The following is a 6,651-nucleotide window of genomic DNA, read 5'->3' as shown; positions in this document are numbered from 1 at the left end:
CACATCCAGAGCTAATTACATGGGAATGTGACGCGGGGAAAGCAGGGCATTAACACATAAACTCCAATGTCTAAACCAATGGGCATCAGGGATTCAGCAGGCATTTCTCTGCCCATATCCATAGCGACATTATTCATAGTCTCCAAAAGGCAGACACCACCTACGTGCCTGTTGTGGATAGAAGGATAAACAATATATGGTTCGAATGTCTGATGAAACATCACCCAGTCTTTGAAAGAAAGGGAGTTCTGGCACAGGCTACAGCATGGGTGAACCTTGAGGGCATTGCGCTGAGTGACAAAAACCAGTCACAAAGGAGAAACCCTGAGTGATGCCACCCATGCGGAGCACCTAGACTCGTCACAGTCATAAAGGCTGCAAGCAGGATGGTGGCCAGCAGGGGCAGAGGAGGGAAAATGGAGAGTTCACATTCAGTAGGCACAGAGGTGGAGTTCGGGTGGTCAAACAGTTCTGGAGGTGGGAGTCATGGGCTCACCGTATGGTGAATGTACTTTCCATCACCTAAACCTAAAGTGGAAAACTGTATGTTGTAAACTTTTTATCATACTAAAAATGCTTTACAATAGAAATCACTGCCAGGTGTGCTGTAATCCCAGCCCTTGGGAGGCTGAGGCAAGGAGGATCGCTGTGGGTTTGAGGCCAGCCTGGGCTACAAAGTAAGTTCAAGTCCAACCTGAACTGCATAGTGAAAGTTTGTCACAAAAAGACAAAAAAAAATTATTTCTGTTTGTCTTCTCTTACACATGAAATGCCTTGTGTTGAGTTTGTGAAAGAGCTGTACTTAATCCCATTTTACAGAAGTCTGGAGGGAGATGAAAAAGAACACAAATAAGTAAACAGAGATGTGGCAGCGGTATTCTGAAGCTCACCTGGTAATGCAAGGCTAACACACTTTCTGTGTCTCGTATCAAAACAATTTGTTGGCCTTGCAATTGACGAAGCTCCTAAACTTGTCAGCTTTTCCCCTTGCCTTCCCGAGCAGCTTGATTTTGATAATCTTTTCCATCATGTTCCTGGAAATGGCCCCAGGAAGGTGGTGACCTCAGCTCTCGTGGGTGCCTCCCCCACAGCAGCCCCACTTGGATGCAGGTGGCCTTCAACCTGCCTGTGGTGGCTGTCAATGAGGGCAGAGTGCTCCTAAACAGGAGGCCTTGTGTCAATGCTACGGGGTTCAAAGCCCAAACTTAGAGGCTGTTATGGCTGTGTCTAGGCGTCCCACAAAGCCTCATGCTCTCATGGGGCAGCTTCTAGAATGTGTGATTCATTCATGATCCAGTGCTGGGATTACGGGTGTGAGTGCTACCCCTCCCCAGGGCGGGTAGCCTGCACGCAGTATAGGGAAGGGAGCGAGGCCTGCTCTTGTGCTGCTGCCACTGCTGTTCCCTTTTTGCTCCTGCTATTTTGCTGTTTTCCTTACCATGAATGGCTGCCCTCTGCCCTGTGTCACTCTGCCTTGGAATCAGCTGATTATGTACTGAAAGCTCCATAAACTATGACCTAATTAAGCCTTTCCTTCCTTAATTTTGGGTACTGGGTATTTTGTCCCAGCAATGAGAGAAAAGTAACTGAGACAGAGGCCAAGAAGGACTGGAATGAAAAGGACCAGGAATGCTTAGGCCAAACTTTACCCCTTAAATCTCCCACCCAAGGCTATCTTTAGCTGGTGACAGGCGTGCTTAGGTACCAACACTCAGGGTAACTTCATGCCTGTAGGTGGAGGGAGGCCCTGTGCTCTAAGACCGCTAGGCATTAGGGGAGGGAGTTTGAGGAGTCAGGGCAAGTTAGGGATGTGACCATGACAAGCTTCTCTGAGCTGACCTGCTCTCCTGCTATCCTTAGGGGTTATGGTCTACAAGCCCCAGTGGATGGCTGAAACTCTGGGTAGCACCAAAGCCTATATACACGCATTTTTTCTATGTGTGGATGCTTATAATGAAGTATAAAGTATAAACTGACAAGCCAACTATTTATAACAATACCTACTAATAAAATAGAACAATTATAATAATATAATGTATTAAAAATTACATCAGTGTCCCTGAAAATCTTCTCTTGCACTTGAATGCTAACACTGTGATCTGCTAGTCTACCTGAAAACCAGTATGGCTACCAAGTGACTAAGGGGTGGGTAGAGTATACAGCCTGGATACGCTGCACTAAGCAATGGTCCGTGTTCCCAGCAGGATGGAACGGGTTGGCACAAATTTATTTGCATATTCTGAATGGCAATGCAATTTAAAACTTAAGAATTGTTTGCTTCTGGAATTCTTTAAAAAAATATTTCGGATCTCAGTTCACAGAGAGTAACTGGAACCACAGGAAGCAAAACTTGTCAATTCACTTGCTCTCTCAAGCATCCAACTTGCCTCCCAGAGAGCCAGTGAGATTCCACCTCCCCTCCAGCAGGGGGCACCCAAGATCAGTCCTGGTGTAGCCACTAGGCACCAGCTCCCGCCCTCCTCCAAAGCTTGGTTTTTCTTACATTTCACGCCTTCAGGATTAAGCCCGGACCCCAGTATGCAGTCCAGCTATTTGAACCTCATGATCTCTGAGTGAATGTTGCCAGCCCCTCCCTGAGAAGCCCATGTGCCCTCCCCTAGGAGTCAGAATGCTGGCAGAATGAGCTTCACCACGAATGGGTGCTCTAGAGAAGCCTTCCTGCCTGCCTCTGGGAATGTACAGACGTTCTTGCTGCCCACAAATGGAGGGCAGGAATGCTGGGCACCGCTTCAGGCACCTCTACTCCTTCCCAGATGCTCCGTCCTCCTCCTCCCAGTCTGCCTCAGAGCTGCTGCCCATGGCCATCAAATATCCCAACTGTCGAGAACATAACTCCAACGTCCTGCCCACCTGAAGGGGACCTAGGGGCCCTTCTGACAAGGAGATAGCCCCTTCAGTGCCCATAAAATTAATAATCAAAAGCATGGTGAATGTTAAATTTTAAAATACTTATTATAGTAAAATACACGCCACCATTAATCTCCTTCAACTTATCCTTCTCACTGTGAACACGTGTCCCATTCTTCTGCCCACTTCCTGAAGCCACTCTGCAAGTGCTCTTGTGAGTGGCTTTAGCAGGTGTGACCAAAACTACAGCGAATGCTCCCGCCAAGTGCCATCCAGCAGAAAGGCATGCTTGTGGAAACGCTGCAGGCGTCGTCATCCACCTTGCTCACTGGATCTGGCACTGTGCTCCTTCCAGCTCTTCTCCAAAGTCAAAGTAGCCATAAAGGGTCGATGTTCTCCATTGTTTTGGGACACCAAGGTAAACATCACAGCCAACTAACGACACTCATGAAAGAAGACTTCCAGCGCTGCTTCAGAAAGTGACAAGAATAAGGGGATAAGCAGGTCTGCAGCAAAGGGGATTAACTAGGGGAATGAATTACAATGTGTCTTTTGTGGTAATACTTTTTAATTTAAACACTTAATGTAGCTTTCAGTCACACTTCATAGGTCTCAATTACCAGAATGGTCCATGGGCTCCCGATGACGCACATAGTAAGAGGAGTGTGAGCTCACCCTTCTTGCATCCTCCACTGTCCCAGAATGGTGCAGCTGGAGTGAGGAATCGGGGATCAGCTCCTACTTCTTCCACTGACCCAGGACTGTGCAGCTGGCAAGAGAAGCCTGAGGTCTGCTCCCCCCCCCCCCCCCCTCGCCGGCCCCTCCCCCTAGGCCAACTCCTCCCCCCCCCCCCCCGTGGGACTCAGGGCCCAGAGACCTGCGGGAATGCCAGCGACACTGCAGAACCCTGGCTAAGGCACACACAATGGATAGGCGGAACTAGAAGTGTGGAACTGTCTTGTGCAGCAGTAACAATGTGAGCCAACAGATGCCATTTGCAGGAGGGATCCAGGTGACTGGCCTCACCCCTCCATCTGGGCCCAGGCAACCAGCAGGAGGAGTCCAGCCCAGCAGGAGAAATCTGGGTGACTGGCCCCTTCCCGCTACTTGGTGGGACCAGGAGACTGGGAATGGCAGCCTCACTGAAGGACCCAGACTGGGATGCCTGTGACAGACAGGTGGAGCTAGAGAGGAACAAAATTTCAAAGCAACAATAACAATAGGAGCTAGCAGGTGGTGAGTTAGGTGAACCATATTGTGCTTGGGGACAAAGACATGGAATAGAAGCAGGTGTGTGGGGGGGGCATTTATCTTTTTCATTATTATTATTATTATTATTATTATTATCATTATATTTCTTTCTTTTCCTTTTCTTCTTTTTTATCTTTCTTATTTCTCTTTTCTAAATAGCTGGGGAGAACTTTAGCAACAGCAAATGAGTCCCACCCCCAAGCCAAGAGATTGAGTTCAGATAATCCCTTGCTTACTCCTTCATTCTTTCTTTTCTGCCCTCTTCCTAGTTTCCCAAAGCTTGTGTGATCATCCTTTGTCCTCCAGCCTTGCTTGTGCCTCCTTTCCAGCTAGCGTTGTTTCATACACAATTCTTCTCAAATCCCCCCCACAAGGTGAAAGTACTCTACCAAAGGGAACACTTTGCATACAAGCTCCTAATTTATAATCAGCTCTGTTACACAACTGCAGGTTTTGCTCCTATGATTCAAGGTGTGAACTTCATAGGACCAACATTTGTCCGTTTCTACACTGTGCTTGATGCTACTATTAATGCTAATGATGCAACTTTGCCTAGGATGTCACATCAGTCGTAACCAGTTGTTCTCACTTCTGTAACAGTACGAAGAAGCTCTAGGATAATAGCCTCACCACAGCCCAATACCAAAGGACTGAAGACGGAGCCAAGCACATACCAACACCACATTCTTAACTAATTGGAAGAGTAAGATCTTGGGGCAGACAAACCTAGAGCTTCTTATATATAGAAGAAGTAGACTTTTCCTATAAAGACTTTGATACTAGTGATAAAGACACTATTCACTAAAAAACTTACAAGGATCAGCACAGAAAACAAATAAAAAATTTTTGAAATAAAAAATGGTAAGGTGCAAAAGGGCCTCAGACTTCCAACCCACCCAGAACAAGTCCAGGAGACAATAAATAGAGGAAAATGAAAGACACATGCCTAAAATTTCTGAAATGATCTCAACCAAAGTAAATAAATACTTTGGTTGAAAGATACCTATGAGTTCATAGAGGAAACTGGGTCAGGAACAGTCTCTCAGAAAAAAGAAGTGTTCACTGGCTCTCCACATTCTAAAGACTAAAACTAGATCCATGCCTATTGCCCCATGTGCTAAACTAAAGTCAAAATGGAGCAAAGATCTACATATTAAAATAAACACACTAAATTTACTGAAAGGGAAATTAGGTAGAAAGCTCAAAGGCATAGGTGTAGGTAGAGAGTTCAAAAGCAAAACTGCAACTGCATGGGAAACACTTCAAAGGAACAACAACTTGGATCTCATCTTATTAAAAAGCTTTTTCCCATCTAAAGAAATCACCGCAGAAGGGCTGGTGGTATAGCTCAGCAGACTAAGAGCTTGCTTAGGTAAGTGCAGGGGCCATGTCGCGCTGGCCCCGCCCTCGGGTGCACTGAGCCAGTGATGGAGTCCGGGCGAGGTGGAGCGCGCCTGTAATCTGAGCACTTGGGAGGCAGAAATCAGGAGGATCCCTATGAGTCTGGGCTGTATAGTGAGACCCTGCACACACACACACACACACAAAAAAAAAAAAAAAAATAAGAAGAAGAAGAAGAAAGAAAGAAAAAAGAAAACCAAAGAAATCACCAAAGAATGAGAAGACAACCCACAGAGTGGGAAAAAATTTTAGTGAATTTCCCCTTAGACCAATGACTTCTATCTAGAACATATAAAGAACTGAAAAAAAAAAAAAATCAGACCTCCTCCACACTGAAAGACCCAGTCCAAAACTGAGTGAGATGAATACCCAGTTCTCAGGTGAAGAAATATAAATGGCAAATAAATATATGAAAAAATCTTCAACATCATTGATCATTCAAGAGATACAAATTGAAACAACACCGAGATTCCATCTCACCCCAGAAAGAATAGCTATCATCAAGAAACCAACTAATAACAAAGGCTGGAGGAGCTATGGGGAAAACGGAACCTTTCTCCACTCTTGGCTGGAATGCCAACTGGAGTAGCCACTGTGGAAATAAGTATGGAGATTCGTCAAAAAGTTAGGGTTAGTGGCCCCACTCGAATCAGCTATTGCCCTTCTGACTATCTTTCCAGAAAAATGAAGACTCATGCCACACTGATATATGTGTTTATAGCAGCACAACTGGTAGTAGCTAAATCTCGGAAACAATCCAAATGCCCAACAAGCAAGAAATGGATGAAAAAGACGTGGTATTGTTACACAATAGAATATTACTCAACCATAAAGAAGGATAAACCTGAGACTTTTATAGGTAAGTGGAGGCAAGTTGAGACTATACTCGTAAGTGAAATAAATCAGACTCCTACGTTTAAACACTACATTGTTTCCCTGATGTGAGAAATTCAAGAAGTAAATAAGTTCTTGAATGTAAAATAGATATTGTGAAATAGAAAGTAATTGCTTAAAAGGAAAAAGGAACTAGAAGGAGGAAAGTGGAAAGGAAAAGGGAAAAAATGCTAAGTAACCACACTATTAGTGTCTCTCATGTCACTGAAAACAAAGGCTCATGCTAATATTAAGAAA

The sequence above is a fragment of the Octodon degus genome, unplaced genomic scaffold (assembly GCF_000260255.1).
Source record: "Octodon degus isolate 3935 unplaced genomic scaffold, OctDeg1.0 scaffold00002, whole genome shotgun sequence".
Lineage (NCBI taxonomy): Eukaryota > Metazoa > Chordata > Mammalia > Rodentia > Octodontidae > Octodon > Octodon degus.
Note: the sequence above shows the minus strand (reverse complement) of the source record.